The 23,874-nt window shown below is 38.6% G+C and overlaps 1 long non-coding RNA gene across 1 annotated transcript; it reads right to left on the bottom strand.

The window, feature by feature from the left end:
- Positions 1-278: 278 nt before the first annotated feature.
- Positions 279-23,089, bottom strand: LOC132112011 (uncharacterized). The gene is made up of 3 exons (XR_009424866.1): positions 22,900-23,089; positions 19,312-19,371; positions 279-546 (listed from the first exon to the last, which is right to left on the bottom strand). It is a non-coding gene; the product is annotated as an uncharacterized LOC132112011 (long non-coding RNA).
- Positions 23,090-23,874: the final 785 nt, after the last annotated feature.

Below are 23,874 nucleotides of genomic sequence, written 5' to 3' on the forward strand. Positions count from 1 at the left end.
CACAATGAAGCCAAAACAGTAATGCCTCTGTCACTAATTTTGTTCATTTCATGGGCTTAGCCTCACAGCTATGTTCAGAACAGCAAACTACCATATTGTAGCTATACAACAGCATGGTATACTTCACTGTGCAACAGCACCCTAGGCTTATTAACATTTCCCACAATGCAACGCATTGAGCTTTACCTTATAGTTTGTAATGTTGTGCTTTCCCTCATAGTTAGTTGGTTTGGTTCACAGCTCCTTATCGGTGACTATTTTAAATCCATATATATATTTATTATGAACAAAATTTTAAATGCATATAAAAATATATTAATTTCTGATATATATCTAGACATTTTTTTTTACTAAAGTGCCTTCAAATGTCACTGACATGTTTTGGAAAATTGCTCCTCTCCACCTTTTCATGCCAAAAGATATCCATCAAAAGCCAGGTTGGCTTATCTCTTCCCAACACCCTTCATTCCAGAGTGATCCGTCTCTTTAGTGTGAGGAAAATCCTCCCTATCAGAGGCTTTAAAAGCTTCTCCTCCATTCACGTTCCTTAAGAAGAGAGACAGTTTTATCACAGCAATTCATCTTAGTTTCCCTCTCTCTATCTCACGGGGCCGCTGGAACCCACATATCCAACATACGACATCCAACCCTTGCTAAAATGGGTCATCAGCCTTTCCGCCCTTATTCTTTCAGAATCAGCTTTTGTTTTGTAGCTTTTTTGTCTTTAACAGAAAGATGCACTCTTCTGCAGCAATAAAAGCATACATTTTTCAAACCTGTAAACCGCTTTCATGAAGAAAAATAGGCTGAATTCAGTAATGGAGTTGGTTCTCAAGGCATCACAGGACCCTTTTTCCCTGTTAAGGGTCTGGGTATAGAATTGATAAGCGTTTGAGAGTTCTTGTAATGAGAGGTGAGTGAGTGGCTAGCCTGTGTCAAAGTGCACTTTGTCTGTCTATACCATTAGAATTTCAGTAGTATTTGAATTCCCAGGCAGACTGCGAGGAAAACACAACTCATCTGTCAGCGTGACCAGTATTCATACACGGCACAGGGAAGGACCGGAGCAAACAAGAATATGATAAAAAAAATTCTGTCTGTTAATGGTGGTTTCAAAATGTGGCTGAATGCAAACTTAATTGTAATGCTTCCTTCAATTCTATGTGATATTAATAATAAAAATACAAATATTTTGCTGAGGCCCATTAAATGAGGGACTGGGGCTAGTTGTCACACAGGAAGTTGCCACAAGGGCTGTGCGTCAGTAACTATATTGTTTCAAATCTACAGTCCAGTTACAAAACTGTGTTTTCTTTAGCGGTAACTTTACTGGTTTCAAATATCTAGTTCAAAACTTAAATTTCATTTGAATATTTTTAATAGATTTTGTCCTTCAAGCCTATGGTAGCCAATTTCCACTGAATAAAAGGAAGAAAAAAGGTAATTGCGGCCTTTTATCTCACAATTCTGACTTTTGTCTTGTAATTCCAAGTTTACATCTAGCAATTGGCTGTTTTCTTTTCTCAAAATGGCATGATTTAAACTCGCAAACCCTGACTTTTTTCTCTGAACTGAAAGAGAGACAACTCGCAATTGCAACTTAGAAAGTCAGAATTGCAAGACAACAGCACTTATTTGTATGGAAGCTCGTTTTGCCACCGAATAAAAAGTAAAAAAAGACAAATATGACTTTCTATCTCACAATTCTTATTTTATTTCTCACAATTGCGAGTTAAATCACTAATTATAGCTAATTACAATTATTTAAAAAATAAATTTTAATTAAAATTTTTGGTATTGAAATAAAATATTAAATGAAAACAAACTAGAAATGCTGTCTTGGCAACTAATTAAACTAAATATTTTGAAGTTGAAGTACTAAAATTAACAGCGAAATAAAAATAATTTAATAATGAATTACTTTTTATTCATATATATATTGAACCCTAAAAGATTTTTGTTAATACCTCCTGGAAACTCAAACAAAAAACACACTGGGAAAAATTACATTAATTATTATTAATAATAATATCATTTACTGCTTACATTTTACTGAAAAGCCATTGAATATCATGTAGCAGCATATGGGTCCCACTGTGACAAAAGGCCCAGACAGCTGGGCAGAAAAGGTCAACATGAGTTAAATTACTTTTTGTCTTGAGCAAAAACTGTGGAAATGTTCCATGAAATCCCAACAAAAATAAGAGTGGAATAATAGAATAGGCTTTGGCTGTACAATAACACTTTTGAAGCTTGACATGTAAAAAACAACTGCCTCGGTTTCTTTGTGCCATATGATTCACCCATGAATGACTCTTCTATGAATTGAGTCTAAATAAGAGAGTTTTACCATACAGTGCAGAGCACTTCAGAGACATGGCCTTTAGCATTCACATGTCCTCAAACATGGCAGTCTGGACATCAAACTCATCTATCACACTTTAGAGAAGCTATTAAACCTTCTACTACAGCATAAATGTCAACTGTGTCTTTGTGTTTCCCTGCTGTAGTACTGACCACATTATCTTGACTTTCAGCAATGAAGTGATGTTTATCAGATGTCCAGAAGTCAACAAACTGAATTGGGCACCTATTTAAATGAATCCCCTACCTTATATGCCTTAGAAAGGAATTTTTGCTATCAACGTTATTTATTCACATTCATTTACATTAATGCAATATTTATGATTGGGAAGTGCACCTGTTATACACTATTATCTACATTACAAGTGCATTCCTGGGGTTCGCAAATGGATCTCTCAGCGGGGTTGGAGACGGGGCCGAGGGCTCTTTCTCCTCCCTTACCTGGGAGATCCATAGCTCAAACTCTGGTGTCGGAAGCCCGCCCCGCGGCTTCTTCCGCCCTGGGGGAGAGCTCATTGCTTCGTTGCTCTAGCTCCGAGGAGTTAGATGTAACGGGCAGTGAAGGTGACACAATCAGGGGGGAAGAGGATTCGCCATCTCTTTCCCCAGCATATGAGGAGTTGGTTGATGTATTAACACGAGCTGTAGATAAGTTACACATATCTTGGCCATCTGATAAACAGAGCACTCATCCTAAAAGCAAATTAGACGAGCGTTTTCTGTTTTCTGTTCTAAAACATCTCCTACATCACGGGGTCTCCCTTTTTTCCCTGATCTTCACAGTGAGCTGTCTAGATCGTGGAATAAGCCATATTCATCACGTCTTTTCAGCCCTCAAGTGCGCATTTATTCTGATATAAGAGGGCTAAAAAAAATGGTTATGAAGTGATGCCCCGGGGGGAACAGACGCTCGCGAGCTATCTTTCCCCTGGTTCAGCGTCATCTATTAAGAACCCGACTTTGCCCACGAAGCCTTTAAAGATCACATCTAATTTAGTGGGTAAAGCTTACACAGCAGCAGGTCAGGCTGGAGCTTGCCTTCACTCGATGGCTTTGCTTCAGGCTTATCAGGCTGAGCTGCTGGGGGAGTTAGATAACAGTGAGGGAGTCAGCCGTGACGAAATTCACGAACTTCGTCGGGCTACGGATTTATCTCTCAGGGTGACTAAAGAAACAGCACGTGCTATTGGTAGATCTATGGCTGCTTTGGTTTCTACAGAAAGACACCTTTGGCTTAATCATTCAGATATTAAAGATAAAGATAGATCTTTTCTTTTAGACGCTGCCATTTCTCATGAAGGTCTGTTTGGTGATGCTGTGAATGAAGTGGTTGAAAGATTTCAAGAAAATAAAAAGCAATCTGAAGCTTTTAAAAGTTTTCTCCCTTGCCGATCTAATTCTGATGCTGCTGGGTGTGCAAGGCAGCCCCAGCCTTCATGCTCCTCATATCGTGTTTTTCAAAAAGAGAGTGTTGCGTCTCGCGCTCCTCCTCAAAAATCACGGGGACTGAGCTAGCACTCACAGCCAAAGTAATCTAAGCAGAAGCCGGATCGGAGGACCGTTCTTCTCGCTAAGAAAGCTTTGGCTCAGAAGAAAAGGTCCTGACGCCAAATGGGTCAGACCTGTGAGGGCAGCCCCAACCGAGACGGTGCGGTGTACACCTCAGTATACGGTGCCCGTCTGGTCTCGGTGCTCTCACGGGGCCGTCCTGCCAACCCCGCCACCCTTGGTGCCTCGGGGCGCAGCGGTCTCCAGCGGGTCTCTGGCGCTGTGTCTCTCAGACGCTGCGTCGGGCTCGCTCCCTCTGAGGGGGGTTTAAGAGCAGTTAGCTCCGGTGGTTCCTGCGTTTCGGCTTCAGGTCCCCGCACTAGCTGTTCAAATTACACCAGAGGCCAGCCTCGAGAGGCTGGTTCCCTTAGTAGAATGTCTGACAGAATGGAAAAGTCTGCCGAATATATCTCAATGGGTCCTGCAGATAGTAGAGAAGGGTTACAGAATCCAGTTCGGTTCTCGTCCCCCTCGCTACAACGGGGTGTTGCTCACAGTAGCGCATCCCGAGCAGGCTCTGGTCATGGAGCAAGAAGTGAAATCTCTTTTAGCGAAAAATGCTATAGAGCAGGTGTATCCTCCCGACAGGGCATCGGGTTTTTACAGCCGTTATTTCATTGTTCCAAAAAAGGATGGAGGGCTGCGTCCTATTTTAGATCTTCGTCTGTTGAATCGTACAGTTCAGAGATTAAAATTCAAGATGCTGACACTCAAACAGATCGTGACTCAAATCAGATCCGAGGACTGGTTCGTCACGATAGACCTAAAAGATGCGTACTTCCATATCTCCATCCTCCCTCAGCACAGGAAGTTCCTAAGGTTTTCTTTCGGGGGCAAAGAATACCAGTATCGGGTACTTCCCTTCGGTCTAGCTCTCTCACCCCGCACATTCACGAAATGCGTAGATGCAGCTCTGGCCCCGCTCAGGCTGCAGGGCATACGTATTCTGAATTACTTGGACGACTGGTTGATTTTAGCGGAATCAGAACAGTTGGCGGTTCGGCATCGAGATGTCGTCCTCGCTCATATGCAGAAGTTGGGTTTGAGGCTAAATACCAAGAAGAGTGTGCTATCTCCATTACAGAGGACCACTTTTCTTGGGGTGGTATGGGATTCGGTCACGATGCGAGCCGCTCTTTCGCCCGCTCGTGTAGCCAACATCCTCACAGCCACATCAGAGCTAAAGCTAGGCCAGTCACGCACTGTAAAAGAGTTTGAGAGATTGTTGGGTCTCATGGCAGCAGCGTCTAATGTGATCCCCTTTGGCCTGCTGGGCATGAGACCTTTACAGTGGTGGCTCAGGACCAGAGGGTTCTCCCCGAGGGGAAACCCACTTCGTACGATCAAGATCACGCGACGGTGTCTCCGCGCCTTGGTCATATGGAGAGAACACTGGTTCCTGTCCCAGGGTCCGGTATTGGGAGCTCTTTGTCATCGGGTTGCCATCTCGACAGATGCTTCCCTAACCGGCTGGGGAGCGGTAATGGAAGGCCGCTCAACTCAGGGTCTGTGGGAGAGCCATCATCACTCTTGGCACATCAACTGCCTGGAGATGATGGCGGTCTTCAAAGCTTTGGGGCACTTCCTGCCAGACCTGAGGGACCATCATGTGCTGGTCCGCACAGACAATACATCGGTGGTCTCTTACATCAACCGTCAGGGGGGTCTGCGCTCGCGCCCACTCTGCAAATGATATGGTCCCTGGGGAAATTACGCTCTCTGAGGGCAATGTATATACCAGGGACTCAGAATATTTGAGCAGACACCCTGTCGAGGCAGGTGCTGAGGTCAGGGGAATGGAGGCTTCACCCCGAGGTGGTGGAGATCATATGGGAATCTTATGGCCAAGCAGAAGTGGATCTGTTTGCGTCTCAGTACACGACGCACTGTCCACTATGGTTCTCCCTTACTCATCCAGCCCCCCTGGGGTTGGACGCTATGGTACAGACGTGGCCAAGGCTACGTCTGTACGCCTTTCCCCCTGTTGCTCTGCTCCCAGGAGTTCTGGAGAGAGTCCGCCAGGACGGAGTAAGTCTACTTCTCGTAGCTCCACACTGGCCGAGTCGAATCTGGTTTGCGGACCTGATTCATCTCCTCGACGGTCCTCCCTTGGAGATCCCGATCAGGAAAGACCTTCTATCTAAGGCCGGGGGCACTATATTTCACCCCCGGCCAGAGATTTGGAAGCTTTGGGTGTGGCCTCTGAGGGGGCGCAACTCATAGAGAGTGGTCTCTCAACTGAGGTTGTGGAGACCATTCTTAGCTCCAGAGCTCCAGCTACGAGGAAACTTTATAGACTCAAATGGAATGTTTTTTCTTCTTGGTGTTACCAACATCAGTGTGACCCTGTCCACTGCTCTGTTGGCTCAGTTCTTGAGTTTTTACAGGACCGCTTCACTTCTGGTCTATGTCTATCCACCTTAAAAGTTTACATGGCGGCCATTTCGGCTTTCCACGCCCCAGTGGGTGGTGCATCTCTGGGTCGTGACCCTCTTATCTCTCGTTTCCTTCGTTGCACCTTGAGGCTGAGACCTGCAACTCGTACTAGAGTGCCGGCCTGGGACCTGGCTATAGTTTTAGAAGGCCTTTCTAGGGCTCCTTTTGAACCCCTAGATTCTGTCTCTGAGAAGTTTCTTTCGTTTAAGATTACCTTTCTCCTTGCTATTTCATCCCTAAAAAGAGTCGGAGACCTTCAGGCTCTCTCGGTTTCTCCCACCTGCCTTGAATTTGCACCTGGGATGGTCAAAGCATTTCTCTACCCTAAGCAGGGATACGTCCCTAAGGTACCGACCATTGTTCCGAGACCTATTGTTCTGCAGGCTTTCTGTCCTCCCCCGTTCGCATCATCGGACCAGGAAAAGTCTAACCTCTTGTGCCGGGTGCGAGCATTGGACACTTATGTTCATCGGACTTCTTCTTTTCGGAAATCCGATCAGCTGTTTGTTTGTTTCGGGTCACCTAAGATAGGTCTTCCTGCCACTGAACAGACATTTAGTAAGTGGATAGTTGGGGCTATCCTTCTTGCCTATGAGTCTTCTGACCTACCGTGCCCTTTGGGGGTCATAGCTCATTCTACTAGGAGTATGGCGGCCTCTAGAGCCTATTATCTGGGGCCTCTCTTCAGGATGTTTGCGATGCGGCAGGCTGGTCCTCGCCACTCACATTCGTCAGGTTTTATAGCCTAGACCTGGACGCTACTCCCGGGTCTCAGGTTTTTAATTCTTGAGCCGTTGGTTTTTTCTGGCTGACACTCAGGCACTTGTTATATGGCGGTTTGGGTATTCTCGTTCCCAAAGCGTTATCGACGCATCGTCTCTCCCTCGATGGGGAACGTCTCGGTTACGTCTCTAACCTCGGTTCCCCGAGAAGGGAACGAGACGATGCGTCTCCCTGCCATACTTCCTTCGTTCCTGTGATCGACTTGCTTCAGCACTGTCGAAGCTAACACCGGTTGCTCCGGTTGGGGTTTTTATCAATTCCTGGTCGTGACGTCACTCCTGACGCTCACTCTCGCCATTGGACTAGTTGACATGGATGCTTCAGACGCACTCACGCAGAATGCGTTCCCAAAGCGTTATCGACGCATCGTCTCGTTCCCTTCTCGGGGAACCGAGGTTAGAGACATAACCGAGACGTTTTGTTGCATCCCGTCACACTGAATACTTGCACTGTCGAATGGGTGCACTTGTTCCAGGACCTCATAAATTACAATTAAAGCACTGGTGTCTAGTAACATCGTCTGATTTGAGCACTTATAAATGCTTGATCCTACTTTCTGGAAAATGTCCCAATCTCAAATGCACAAGAACAGCAATCTCTTAAATAAATGTTGCTGTAAGTAGAAATGATGGGGCTAAAGGAATTGTGGAATTGTTGTGGAGGGAGCTGGGAAAAATTGAATGTGAATCAGTGTTATTTTATTATTATAGTTACTAGTATTTGATTATAATAATAAATAAGATATTCATCTCGTTTTTTAATTTGTTAAGCATTTTTTTATTCATTTTTATTAGTTTTTAAATGTTTATATATTTTTTATTCAATTTTAATTCAGTTTTAGTTAGTTTAGTACATCAAGTTAAACTAAATAAAAATAAGATATGTCATCTTGGCAGCTAGTAGTAGTAATTTTTTTATTTAAAATATAAAGTTTTTTATTTATTTATTTATATTATTTTTAACTAATCAAAATCGAGAAGAACATTTTGGGTGCTTGGGCCCTAATTATCAAATCATAAATGACTGATATGCTCATAAAGAATTTACCAATACCCACTTTATGCTTAGGCAGTTCCTCATGGCAAGCTAAAAATGAACTAATGCATCAGTTAAAAATGTCTTTTGTCGGAAGCCACCACCTATCTGCTTGCTTTCTTATCTGTCCACAGGAGAGGAAGAAGGATTTTTTAAAAATGTATTCTCCAACAATACTCCAGGGAAAACAACAGAGTTCGACTCATATGCCACAACACTTAGCTTTCGTTACATCCTGTTGCTGGGCCAGGTGTAAACATGGGTGTTAAGCGTCAGAAGGAAGACTGTTATTGGGAGTTGGCATTTCTGTTCCATCCTGTTAACAGCTGGGTGATTTAATGCTTCTTTCCTTTCTCGCTTGCTATTGGTGATCTCAGAGCATCCTCTCCCTTCGCAGAATTTACCTTGATCTCCCGCTCTTCCAAGGGTCTGACTTCCAGATCAAAGATCATGTACCTGTCATTAAAATTTCAATTACACTAAAACTGTGCTCTTTCCCAACTTCAATAGGAATGCCCATCTGTCAGTTGCCAATTTCCGCTTACAACATGAAAAGCATAAAATGTATTTTCTCTTTGCAGATCAAATCCACCAACCCTTTTATCTTTTAATTGGCAGAGGTGGAAAGAGTACAAAAATATTCTACTCAAGTAAAAGTACCATTACATTAATGAAATTTTACTTAAGTACAAGTAAAAGTACCAGTCTAAAAATCAACTCAAGTAAAAGTAAAAAGTAGCTCATTTAAAATTTACTCAGAGTAAAAATTACTTAGTTACATTTTAACAGTGGGAGGGAGTCAAAAATGGGACAGGCCAAGGGTGTCAAACTCAGTTCCTGGAGGGCCACAGTCCTGCACAGTTTAGATATAACCCTAATTAAACACACCTGATCCAGCTAATCTAATCATTTAGGTTTATTTGAAAACTACATGATATGTGTGCTGGAGCAGGGTTAGAACTAAACTCTGCAGGGCTACGGCCCTCCAGGAACTGAGTTTGACACCCCTGGTATAGGTCTATTAATCTCAAACTAGTTGTTTTTAATTAAAGGAATCAGTTATTTAGAATAATAAAACATTTGGGCTGTTACCAGGCAAATCAGTATCAACAAACTCATCTTTTAATGCAGAGGAAATGCAGAAGATTCATCGGAAGTGGCATTTAGATGTATTACACTAGTGCAGGACAAGAATGCATTTAACCTGCAGTTACAAATGCATGAATAATGTTTTGATATACAAAACATAAAATGTTGAATACTCATTTGAAATTATAAGAAATTAATTATTTAAAAAAATCAAAATATACTTTAAATGTGATATTAAAATGGCCAGTATGTGTCAGCAAGTCACTGTTAATAAGTGAGTCATTGCGATTGAACCGAATCATTTAAACGGTTGATTCATTCAGGAACGAAACACTGTCACGTTGCTCAGAGACGCAAAACTGTGCTTTGGTGGCTGTGTTTGGAATTATTTTCTGTTTTAGAAATAGAGCTAAAAAAGGCAATATGGTGTCTAAAACGCAAGTCTCTTAATTAACTTGTTTACTGAACTGTTATATATATATATGTATGTATGTATATATTCATGATGATTTTTGGAGGAAAAGACGGCATTCTTTGTGTGATTTTGATTTAATGTATGAAATTATATAAATATGTGAATTTTCTGCCCCTATATCTTCAATTTTGTGATCATTCTAAACATAGGCGCCGATTTATGTTTTTCTCCGTGGGTGCTCAAGGGCGCAAGCCATTTAAAAAATAAAAAAATAGACTAGGCTATTAAAAAAATATTGCATTTCAGAACCTTAGGCTAATGGACAGCGGCCGATACAAACACACACAACAGCGTCACTTCTCAAAAATACAAACAGGATTGGAGATGAAAAGTTTAACTGACACGTAACCGCTAATGCGTTCAGCTTCTTGGGAAATTAATGTTTTGTAAATATTGATTAAAAGACTATTGCGAAAGGACAGCGTTTCCATTAACCGATTGTTGCGACTAAAATAATGAGTTTCTGGGAATGTCTACCTCATTTATGTTTCGAGGTTTCTTTTGATAGTGGCATGGCTTTTCTTTGAGGTTTCGAATCCATTATTCATATAGGCTAAAAAAATATTTTTTTATTTTATGTATTGAACAAAGAACTTGTATTCTGTCCAAAAGTAGGCTACTTTTGTGTCTATTAGTTTTTCCTCTTTTAAACCGTATATAGGCCTATACTTGAGCAGAAAAATGTTCCCATTTAAACCCTGTTACGAACTTTAAGGAGTCTAGGGAATGTACCGTAACATTTACATATTAACGTACTGCTGGGTATGAAATGAGGTGGAAGAACATGACAGACAAAACTTTGAAAGAGAAAAAATACTGGACGTTTATTCACAAAAAGCCAAAGCCACTAGATCCAGTAAAATAATGTCGATATATCAATATTAATAGGTTTGGCTTTTTTTATAACAAATCTGTCCATTTTAGTCTGATTAATGATTAGTGATTACGGAAAGCATTAAATGATTACATACTCGCACGGCACTGTATAGTGGGGGATGGGACGTTTTCAGAAACGCTGTGATTGGTGGATAGGATATGGAACATGCATGCGACTGGTTATGTCACTGTCACTGACAACAACATAACCAATCACAGTGTGGCAGACGCTTCATAGCGCCAACTGCAATGTTTAATTTTAAATAAATGTAGCTTACTGGCACACGTGGGTGCTCATTTTCCGTGGGTGCTCGGTATTTTCCGTGGGTGCTCCACGGTATCGGCGCCTATGATTCTAAATGCATTTTAGGAGAGTGAATCACACAGTGAAAGAACGCACTATAAGCGCGCACATCATTAAAACAAAAAATATGATATTATCGTAGATGATATATATAGCACACTCCTCACCACTGTCTTTTTGGCTAATTTGTGCAAAACCTCTTGCTAAAATGTCAAAGCTTCATTTTAACCACCAATGCAACGATGCAATTATTTAGCTTACCTCTACATTCTTGCGAAGGGTTGATGTCTTGTCGAGATTTTATAAGCTGCTAGTTTGGTCTTCCTAAGCAAGTACAGCTTACACTGCATAATAGAGCATACATATGGCCAGGGGTTCACTTCATTTCCTTCGAGTTCAACTTCAGAATATGACGGGGTTTCGTTTTCAGCGGTGTTTGCACCACTAACGCCTGTTTTGACCGTCTGCATCTTTCTTGTGATTTTAGCGCCAGTTTGCCCTCCTGCCCATTATTTACTGACGTAGTTTCCAGGGAGCGATTTTTTTTTTTTGTTTTTTTGTTTTTACTCAGTAATTAATGTGTTTTAAAATGTAGCGAAGTACAATACTTTAAACAAAATATACTTAAGTAAAAGTAAAATTACAGATTTAAAAAAATACTTTAAAAAGTATTAGTACACAAAAAAGCTACTCAATTACAGTAACGCGAGTAAATGTAATTCGTTACTTTCCACCTCTGTTAATTGGACATTTCTAATGTAAACCTCTTTTTCTGCCAACTTCTGCCCAGTACCGAAGGTAGGCTACTAAATTTTCTACCTCTGTGTTCCCTTGTAGTGTTAAATATAATACTTATAACACAATCTTGTCTTCATAAAATAATCACTAGTCATTTCAGTGGCAGTCTAGACTCATTTGGCACCCCAGGTTAAGAAATGTAAGATGTTTGATCTAGTGGCATAAGTTTCATTTAGCAAGGAGACCCTGGGTAAAAAAATAAAAAAATAAATAATATTTTAATATGTTAAAATATATAAATATTTGTAAAAATTATTTAAAGGGTCTTTGTTTTACAGTATTTTTGTACATTTCCCAAACGGTATATACATTTGTCAGGCAACTGCATCTAACCATCCAGTTATGGCAGACCTCCAATAATAAATGTCAAAATTATAATAATAAATGTGTTTATTTTATATCACTATTTAATGTGCTCTATTAAAAATAAGTGTGCCAATCTTATTTTAAGGTATGTTGCTGTATGGCATATTTAGGACAATGTAATTCTTCCAGCTACAGAATAATTAAACTGTCTGTGATCATTTGCTCACCACCCTCTAGTGAGCTTCAACCGCTGGACTGCTGGAGTCATAGAAGTCAGTGAATTGGACTTGAGAACCAGATCAGTTTGTATTTCAGATAAATCAATGAAACAGATCTTGTTAACTAATTAATTGGTTAAAAGATCTGACTCAAAAGAACAAGACATTCATTGCAAATAAGGAAAGTTGAGGTAGATCTCAGCATTTTGAGGAAATAACATCTTGTATTTTGATGTTCATCACACAAAGCTATCATATGACCGACTACTTTTATATTACTATAGCATCTTTTTTGAAGCTCCAAAATATGCTAAATAAATATCATTGCATTCCATTTATTAAGTCTCCGGGTTTCTTTCTATGATCCATGGACAAATGTCATGCAAAACAACATGAAGGTGAATAAATGATAAGAGAATGTATAGGTGAATTATCCTGATGACTAAGCAAAAACTATAGCGTGTGTAGAAATGTTAAACATGCTTCTATCGGTAATTGTCTTATCATGGTGTTCTATGCAGAGCGCTCAATTTAGAAGACACCTTGGCCTCTAGAGACAGTCCTCTTGATCATATCGTAAGTCTGGGTGACATTTCCAAACTCGGACTGGTGATTTCTCTGTCTCAAGGCCCTCCTTTCATTATGTCTGCCTAGCTGCCAGAGTCGAGCTGGTTTTATGAGTTTCATAATTCCCAGGCCTAAAAGTGGCCTGGGGGTCCATAAATGTCTGGCTCTCCATCAGCTATGCAACGGGACAAGTGCACACCCTCTCAATGAGCCTCTTTTGCCATGGCAAAACTAAAAAGCAACCTGATGGGGAGCAAAAATAACAATATAGATGCTACTCTGACATTTTTCTCCTCACTCCTGCCAACCATATTTGGTGTTTTATCCCGGCTGCATAAATTTGTAGTAATAATGTAACTGATCCCTCTTGAGAATAGTCTTGAAAGGTGAAGTCGAGAGAGGTCAGTCCATCAGCAACAACTTGAAACAGCTACTTTAGCTAACTGGCTGATATCGCTAAACACGATCTGGATTGCTCTGAAAACCGGCATTGTTAGAGCACGTTTGCTATTACATTTTAGATTTTTTCAGTCAGCAGGATAAATTGACAGCCACTAAACTAAAGGTCATCCACAAAATTGTCTCCACAATATAGGCGCTTTGCATTCCTTCATACCTCCCATAAAAATCCAAGACAGGTTGTTTATGCCGACACAAATCCTAAATGATGGCTTTACGACAAGCTTCATAAAGAGAACCGGAGCCTGAGCTCATCGATTTACGCATTTGCTTATTCATCTTCGACATTATGCGACCATCCCTCTGCTTCTCGCTGCCACACACTGTACCAAACATAAACCATATTTTAGACATAAGACATATTTTTTTTTTTTTGAGAATTCAGTGTTGTCATCAACATAACATTGCAAGCTTCTACAAAGTGCAAAATTTAGACAGCATTTTCTCCTTTATTTGCTATACTAAATGCAATTACAAACCATTTTTTGGAGAACAATCAAATATTATTGGAGTAGGTTTTACAAGAAAAGACCATTGAAGTTTTTCCAACATCAAAATTGTACATTTAATTCCATGCATTATTTAAGAGTTCTCTGTAATTGTTTGTATAAAATAAATTTTAAAAAAATCTGAGTAGATTCTATGCATTTGTGTGTGTGTGTGTGTGTGTGTGTGGTTCATTGCATTTTATTACATTACATTTTCCACACCTCCACAAAAATTATTCTCATGATAGTCAAAGTACTCAAATTACATGGCTTGGTTGATTGGATCAAGTCAGGTCTAGAGCAAATATGACAATCACACTTTGTACTAATGCTGGATTTATGAAACTGAAATGACTGTTTATGCGTTATTCTAGACTTCCTTGATTCTCCCAGCTCTCTTATAGGCCTATAAACGAAGACTTTTGGCAATATCCTGAAAGGGAAGATTGTAGCTTCTGTTCTCATTTCTAAATGTGTCATAGTCGTAGATTTGTTTACTATAGTCAACCCCAGACATTTTCTGCGCAAACACTGTGAAAAATGAGCCAGTTTCTTATAGTGTCTCCAGCAGCTATTCCTGCCTGCTATCACAATTAGATTAACACCATCGTCATTATATGTTTGTCCCTCCTACTCATCCACTATTGTTTAGAGAATTCACTGAGGTGTAAAGCTGCTTTTGCCAACTAGTGCACTAATATTACAGTAACAGTATCATGTAATCACATTCATAAAGTACACTTGGTGGGGACTACAGCTGAAGAAAATGATTAAAATCAGTGCAGTCAAAGTCATTAGATGTAAAACGTAGAAAATGTAAGGCTATAATTAGCAGTGCTGTCCAGTTTATGCACTGAACTGCAATCATGACAATTTCCTTTCAGCCCAGAGCTGTGAAAAATGCTATAGCAAATCCAATGCCATGTGTTTGATTACAAAGGAAATCTAAATATATTTGCAAATATAAATGCAGTTGAAATCACTTGATAACAGTGTCTGCCAAATGCATCGATGCAAAATGCCACCAATAAGAACGAAGGAATTTTATTGAACAATTCTGCATGACATCGCCACTACAAAGTGGCAAAAATAGGCATTATTGCTATGAATATGTAATACATAAAAAGCTGAATTACCAAAAGCTAAAATAACTATAGCCCGATACATACAGTAACATTACCAATGATATAAAATTACTCATACTTTGACATAATATTTTGACCAGTATGCCCACTCTTTGCATACAGATTTTTCTTTAAATTCAAAATAAATTAAGGAATCAGCCTCCGATTTGTGATCTCCTCATGATGATGGGTGCATGTGAGTCTTTGCAAGCTTTAGGTGTGAGGATCTAAACCTGCAATGCAACATGTGGGTGGCTCATAACTGGCATTATAACAGTGTGAATCATAAAATGAATCACTCAAAGAATTTAATCTTTAACAAGCACACATCTGTGCCTGGCCCATAAAATGTTAGTCATTCATTTTAAACAGAAAAAGATACATTTAACCTTAATTGCACAGAATTTGTGATTCACTTTATTCATTAACCCTTGTGCCGTCCATAATTACAAAATTTAAATTTTAAGATAAAACAAAGGAAATTAAGACCAAAAAAATGACTTGTCGTCTTTTGCGTAACATAAAAGTTGAAATTTAATAAAATATCCTTTCTTGTTTTATTATAATGGAAGCGAAACAGAATAAAGCATGTCAAGCCAGATATGTCAGAAAACACCATACAAGTATCATAAATGCATTAAGTCAGATCTTTAAAAATAAATTTCTTTTAAATTAATTTAAACTTTTAATTTAAATATGTTAATTTGGTTCACTGAACCATTTATGAATGAATAATTCAGACTGATCTGATTCTCGAATTCAACTTACTAATACAAATATCTCTATTGAATGCAACTGGATGAAACAACAGAGAAATGTTATTCAATATTTTTCCTTTTGTATTCCACAGAGGAAACAAAATCTAAAAGAATCCTTTCCAGGTCAAAATGAGCATAACACAACATGAGGGGTAATCTTTTTTACACACTTGCATTTCTTAGAATGATATTTTCTCTCTGGTCAGTGACTGGCTGTCCACAGTCCAGCAGCAATAAGCTACAGTGCGATACGTGGACTAACCAGCTCCTACATTATGTTCTCAACTCCCCTGAGGATTTTGCTAGAAAAAGTCATCCATCAAGAGGCGATCAGATAGGGGTCTCAATGACTGTATGGTCAAGAACTGCTCTGCATTGTTCCTCAAACACAAAGCCAACGAGTAAGGCAAGGACTCCTGGATCTCAGGAGAGCTCATTATGTCATTAAGAAGAGGACACAGTTCATATCATGCAGCACTACTGGTGATATTTTTCATTAATAGAGTTACAAATACAAAGGAAAAGGTTTGGAGTTGGTTATCCTTCAGAGACTATTATAAGCAGTTTAAGCACAGTACACTTCAGCAATCAATATGTCAGAATAAATGTACATGGTTGGGAACATTACATGTACATTCATTTCTGAGGTGTGTCCTTAATGTGTCTCTTTGTGGTTCACCTCATTTCTAAGCATGTTATATATCCACATTGTACACAGAAAAAAGGTTGTTTGTGAAAGAAGTCTATTATTTTTTTGATCACAAAACTATAATATTGTGAAATATTATATTTATTCCTGTGATGCAAAGCTTAATTTGCAGCATCACTACTCTAGTCTTCAGTGTCACATGATCCTTCAGAAATCATTCTAATATGCTGATTTGCTGCTTGAGAAACATTTCTTAATATCATCAATCTTGACATCAGTGGTGCTGCTTCATATTTTTTTGAAAACTGTGATACTTCTTTTTCAGGATTCTTTGTTCAACAGAAATGTCAAAAGAACAGCATCTATTTGAAACAGAAATCTTTTTGACTTTACTGTCACTTCAGATCAATTCATTGCTTACTCAATAAAAATTTTAATTTCTTTCAAAAACGTGCCAAAAAGTATTTCATATCATTCAGAAATACTTTCATAAGTTATTTAAGACACATTTTCTGAAAACAAGTCTTAATACCTTTTTGGTAGATTTATCTTGTTTTTATGGAAGTTCAGTATCTTCGTCTAGTTTTTCATGAAAAATATCTGATCAGGAATTTTAGATTAAAAAGATTAAAAGATAAAAATAATTGCACAAGCAAGCAGCATAATATACTGCACCTGAAATACATTAAACACAATCCGAAATGAGTCATTTGTGTACAGCAGTTTTTTATATTAATGGATATTGTGAACCTGCATTAAAATGAGTTTTAAGCTTTAATGTTTGAAAAAAATAACTGAGGGCTATTGTTTGCAAGGGTTTGTTACTGCTGTACTACTAATGGCCTACCAATTGCCACATTTACAGATAGACTTTTTTGAAGTCCGTCCAAAATTTGAGTCATCAACGTAAATGAGATTCAAAATTCCTCTCACTTCCCACAGATAAATAGATGACTACAGATCATGTAGGTCGTTTTTCCTCACGGGAGGCTTGACAAATCAAATAGAAGTCACAAACATTTGCTTTGGATCTGCCAGGATTTACGTCTTTTCTGTAATGTGTCATACTGCCTGTGGATTCTGATTTTACTGTCCCTGAACCCTGAGGATTTCAAAGTGATGCTCTTCTGCATGTGGTATGATTAAAAGGCTGCAACAGGTTTCGTATAAACAATTTAAATCCTGACAGCCATACATCTCTTCTCACATGAGAGCAATGGCTTCCAGTTGAAACCAGTTGAAAAAAAAAAACGGTTCACCAGTTCTTTTGCACTCAATGTAATGTCATTGGCGATTATTCAAGTCTTCGAAACGGTTCTCAGTTCAGTGTACGAATAAATGTCGAAATAATTATTATTTATTATTGTTCTGCGTAGTTTGAAGAGAAACATTTTTGGATCTTTATCCCGGATATATGGAGTCCATTTTAACGACTTATATATACACAAAAAATTTACATTTTGCAAAAGAAAATAAAGGGGGGCGTGTACAACATGCCTCCCTGGAAGTGAAGTCATCGCCCCGAGACACAGCTCACTGATCCAGGTCCTGTCATGATGAACAGAGACTTTTGAGTGGATCATTTCTTTTTATTCAATAGCATTAAAACATTCATGTTTTCGTTTTATTTGCTTTATTGATCGACAATGACACAGAAGCGATTGACTGCACTCTAGCTTGCTCTCCCTGTTTACCATTGAAGTTAAAGTTAAAACATTACCGTCTACAGCCTCCAGAGGGCGCTCTATGCTGCTCAGTGCTCCTGTAGTCTACACTGAAGACATAGAGTGCCCTTTCGCGGCTGTAGACGGTAATGTTTTCTCTTGGTTCTTGGTTCGAAATAAATGCGACTCATAGTCCAATGTGACTTATATATGTTTTTTTCCTTGTGAGGACGTATTTTTGGACTGATGCGACTTAAACTTAGGTGTGACTTATAGGCCGAAAAATATGGTAGTTGGACAAGTTAATAAATTACATTTGATTTGAGAAATCACCTTAATTATGTCGGGGGGGGGGGGGGGGGCTGTCATTTGAGGTACCTCTGCCTCTGCGCACCAACCATTTCAAACCCAGCCTCCAGTATTTGGGCCACGCCTCCTTATTTGCATACACTCCCCAATCCTCAATCCTCAAATGCCCAATCCTAAATCCCCAAATCCCCAATCCTCAATCCTAAATGGCTAAATGATTAAATGCCCAATCCTAAATACCCAAATTCCCAATCCTAAATCCCCAAATGCCCAATCCTAAATGGCTAAATGACCAAATGCCCAACCCTAAATAGAAAATGGCAAATCCTAAATACAAAATGCCCTATCCTACATACCAAATGCCCAATCCTAAATACCAAATTAATTTTCGAATTGGACTTTAAGTTTAAAATTTAGATTTTTAGATTTGGTTTAAGACTTTTAGTTTTAGACTTTTAGTTTATAATCTGACACAATAATTCCTCCATAGTCGGCAAGGCAAGCACTTCTTCCTTGTTTCATGGTGGGTACGTACTATGCTTCAAAACATAGGTGCCGATTGGCTACTCTGCACAAATGAACGCTATCTATCGATCTGTGCTCGATTGCTCTTCCTTCATCCTCCAACTACCCGGATGTCTGTCTCAGTAGCCTAACTTGAAATTGAATTTGAGAACTGAATCTGAATTGTGAGAAGTGAATGTGAAGATATATAGAGTTTAATTTTAAGTGAGGATCAAATTTTATTGGACAAATTTTATTCGACTACAATTCAAATTCAGTTTTTGATTAAATACAATTTCAAATTATACAATTCAGATTCAGTTTTTCAATGCAGTGATTCAAATTAAACAATAAACTTTCAAATTATGTTATTCAAATTCAGTTATTCAATACGATTATTCAAGTTTAGCAATTCAAATTCAGTTTCTGGTGGCACATATTTCAGCCCATAGAACACTTACTTGAGCGCTTCAGAGTTCTCTCTCCATCAAGCGATCTGTATTTGTAAATAGTGTATTTGACGCTCTGTAAACTCTGTGTGAAGGCACACGACTCACCGTCGCTTTGGTGATAGCGCTGTTTTTCCCATATGCAAAGAGAGAGAGTGAGAGTCTTACCTATGGGCAGAAATATGTGCCACTAGAAACTGAATTTGAATTGCTAAACTTGAATAATTGCTTTGAATAACTTAATTTGAATAACATAATTTGAAAGTGTATTATTTAATTTGAATCATTGCATTGAAAAACTGAATCTGAATTGTATAATTTGAAATTGTATTTATTCAAAAACTGAATCTGAATTGTAGTCTAATAAAATTTGTCCAATAAAATTTGATCCTCACTTAAAATTAAACTCTCTATATATCTTCACATTCACTTCTCACAATTCAGATTCAGTTCTCAAATTCAATTTCAAGTTACTGAGACAGACATCCGGGTAGTTGGAGGATGAAGGAAGAGCAATCGAGCACAGATCGATAGATAGCGTTCATTGGCGCACAGGAGCCAATCAGCACCTACGTTTTGAAGCATAGTACGTACCCACCATGAAACAACGAAGAAGTGCTTGCCTTGCCGACTGACTTGACCACCATGGATCCGCCTGGGACAAATATGGTTATGACAATTTTTTTTTTTTCACGATCTAACTATCTTTAGTTTAATGTTGTAGCTGTTTTGTAGAAACGGGGGAAATTACATCTTTCTCGAGATGTTGCAAACACAGTAGCTATTATCCCACGTTTTTGTGGTTATGTAGCTCTGGTAACAACATCTTTGCTTGGGATTTATTATTTCTAAGCATTTGCCTCTTCCTCCGGTGAAAATGTTGTTGCCGCCAAGTAGACTGGTCATGTCTTCAGCGTGATTATTTACGAACTACTCCTCGTGATTGTCATTGTCAAGGTACTGCTTACTAAGAGGAAGAGAGAGAGTAGTAAGCTTGTATGTCTCACTATGTTTTTACAAGGAGACAACTCAGAAATAGTAAATTCAACATATTTGCTCACAGATGCAATACCTTCCCATGGTCCTGTTGGGCCCAGTGCCCAACATCAAACTTTAGTATATTTTTTTAGTCAATAAAAAAATGTCAATATATTGTCGCATTTTAGTTAGATATATCCCTCCAACCATCTGTCTCCCCACCAATGGATTAATGCATTGACCAGTTGGATTTAATACTTTTTAAATTGACTGAGCTGTTACCATAAAGGCTGACTGTGCTGTGTGATATACATTTATTTTCAACAGTACAAAGGTTTTTTTTTTTTTGGTTGTCACTGTTCCCATATGATTATTATTGATCAGTTAGTCCTGACCATAGCAAAATTGCTTTCTCTCAAAAGTCCACTTTTTAACTTTATTGTACACATTTTTACATTTTAATTTTATATTATATTTCATACTTGTGTTTTGTCATTTCAGCAAAGCTGACTTCATTCCTTCAACTTCAAAACAAAAGTGAGCATTTCTAGGTTTGTACGCTTCTATAGTCTCCTTCAAATGTAAATAACCTAAGCCTCTCAAACTTTTGGGGCCAAGTACCTCATATCATGTCAAAGAATCCAGGGATCACCTGTAAGCTATGATCCTACAGAAGCAACAAAAAAGTAAATGGCACAAATTTGCAAACACACAATAGAGAAAGAATAATTCACGTACATACACCACAGTTTCTGAGAAACAAGAGGCAGGTGAAAGAATTTAAAGCAATGTTTGAATGCAAAATAGACTGAGTTGAACAGATTACATTTATGTCTGTTTAATTGTTTTTATAACAACATATAAACATAAATCATAACTTGATTTTGAAAGATTTGTAAACCGATGCTCTACGGTTAACAATGATTTTTGATGTTTCCTGCTTCTGATGTCTTCTGACCCCGTTCTGCATGATGTCAAGAAAGTCTTCCAGCATACTGTACTGTATATTACACCGGCAGAGAGGAAATAATTATTGTTATTATATTACAGTTCCTAAACATTTTTATATTTTTATTTACCACAGAAACTCTGTCCCGAGACACTCTCGAGTTACGTTGAGACTGATGATTCCCCAATCTTACAATATGGACTTCACATACTGTAGGATGAACTGTTTCCAGTTTCAGCAAAACAGCAAGGATTCATTAATGGATGACTGCACCTTAGAACTCTTCACTAACACTGCCTGCATCACCTGGGCCACAGAGAAAACAATGTTACTGCCTGTACATGGCACAATTAACCTTTAACCTTACAGCTGAATCAATGCAGTAACACTGTTAACTATTATTGACATTGTACCAAATGTTCAGACTGAATATACAGAGGAGAACTGGTCCCCAGTGTTTTTGGTTAGTCTGGTTTCTCCAAAGGTTTTTTACTCCATTATCAACATCTTGCAGATTTTTCTTTATTAACCACTGTTGCCTATGGCTTGCTTGCTGTCTGTATGACGACTAATGCATTTAGCACCAACTATTAAAATAGTGAGGGTGTTTTTGACCATATAGACACAACAGTATGTCTTTCTGTAAAGATTCTTTGAAATGTTATGTATTTCGAAAAATGTATAAATGGATTACATTGATAGTGTGCATATTGCTTGACAATTTATGTGTAAAAAAAAATCAGTAGAATTATTATTATAATGTACTATTTTATGTACTGTGTTATGAGTTAAGGTCAATTACAATTGTAATTTCTGTCATCATAATTTAAATAGTGTGATAATTACTGTATGATTTTCTTTGAAAACAATAGTTTCTTAAATAATAGACAATCAGTAATTACAGTACATTAACTGCCTGTAAGCAAAACCATATATAACAACATAATTAATTATTACACTTATTACGACCACTGGCACGGCACCAACAAACCAAAACTCAATGGTAAAATCTCATGTGCCCTCCAGAAGTTTGCGCTCTGCAAGTGAACGACACCTCGTGGTGCCATCCCAAAAAAGTTCTAAATCACTCTCACTGACCTTTTGCTGGACTGTGCCCAGCTGGTGGAATGACCTCCTGATCTCTATTCGTACAGCTGTGTCTTTACTCATTTTCAAGAAACATCTAAAGACTCATCTTTTTCGCCAGCACTTAACCAACTAATACTAGCACTTTCCTTTTCTTGTCTTTCATATTTAAAAATAAAAATTCTTATCACACCGGATCCATGGTGGTCAAGTCAGTCGGCAAGGCAAGCACTTCTTCCTTGTTTCATGGTGGGTACATACTATGCTTCAAAACGTAGGTGCTGATTGGCTCCTGTGCGCCAATGAACGCTATCTATCGATCTGTGCTCGATTGCTCTTCCTTCATCCTCCAACTACCCGGATGTCTGTCTCAGTAACTTGAAATTGAATTTGAGAACTGAATCTGAATTGTGTGAAGTGAATGTGAAGATATATAGAGAGTTTAATTTTAAGTGAGGATCAAATTTTATTGGACAAATTTTATTGGACTACAATTCAGATTCAGTTTTTGAATAAATACAATTTCAAATTATACAATTCAGATTCAGTTTTTCAATGCAATGATTCAAATTAAACATAGAACTTTCAAATTATGTTATTCAAATTCAGTTATTCAATGCAATTATTCAAGTTTAGCAATTCAAATTCAGTTTCTGGTGGCACACATTTCAGCCCATACTTACCACGCTGAATCGACACGCTACATGTGAACTATATTCTTTGTTGTTCATTTAGAATTATTCAACTTTTTCGAACAAGCAGAAGATAAGCCGGTTTCCCCGGTAGTGGGCGGAGCTAATGAGCAAATGGCAATTTCATTGGCGGGCGCTCATCTATTACCATCCCTGTTTTGATTTCAGCAAATCAGTTCGACCGAACCCAGCAGCTCATCAATCCGTAGTGCATTGTATATTGTTAGTATGGTAGTAGAATTAGTTGTAGTATTATCTTTTAATAATTAATATTATCTATTACTTTTTTTTTTACAGAAACCCTCAATGACCAAAATATCTTAAGCATCACCACCAGTCTTAAGTTAATTTTAAATGACAAATATGCGTTCATACACGGTTATCAAGTTTTATTTCTAATCACTAAAGTTCTATCATTAAATAGTGCTTAATACCATAATATAATGCCTGACTGACTGATTAAGAAGCTAAGATTTGGAGATTTAAGATCACTGGAGGGGAAGTAAAATGAACAGTAAATAGACATGATGAGATGGAGAACCATTTGCCACATGTTCAGCCAGCAGGAGGTTGGCAGTTATGGTCAAAAGTTTGTGTCCTCCTCACACACATCCTACAGCCATGGTAAGAGTAAATCGTACTGGCCAGCACAGATATTCCTCAGTGACAGGGTGACATTACCCAGGCTCAACACAGGTGTTCGCTGACATGAAGCTCACTGTATTACCTATTCATTATTCAGCACTGGCAGGCCAGGCTTTTAACCATGGGCCTCCGTCAGCACAGCTGGAGGCCAAGATGAAGCTGAGGGACCCAGATGACATAAAAAGTCAGCTACTGGAGTCACCTCAGCATCAGTACAGCTAGAGCATCAGTAGACACCAGCATGAAATCCATTTAACCCAAAGTGAAAGACAAAACTTTCATGGAGACACTAAGATCTGAACTATAGTATTGTAATATAAC

The sequence above is a fragment of the Carassius carassius genome, chromosome 31 (genome assembly GCF_963082965.1).
Source record: "Carassius carassius chromosome 31, fCarCar2.1, whole genome shotgun sequence".
Taxonomy (NCBI): Eukaryota; Metazoa; Chordata; class Actinopteri; order Cypriniformes; family Cyprinidae; genus Carassius; species Carassius carassius.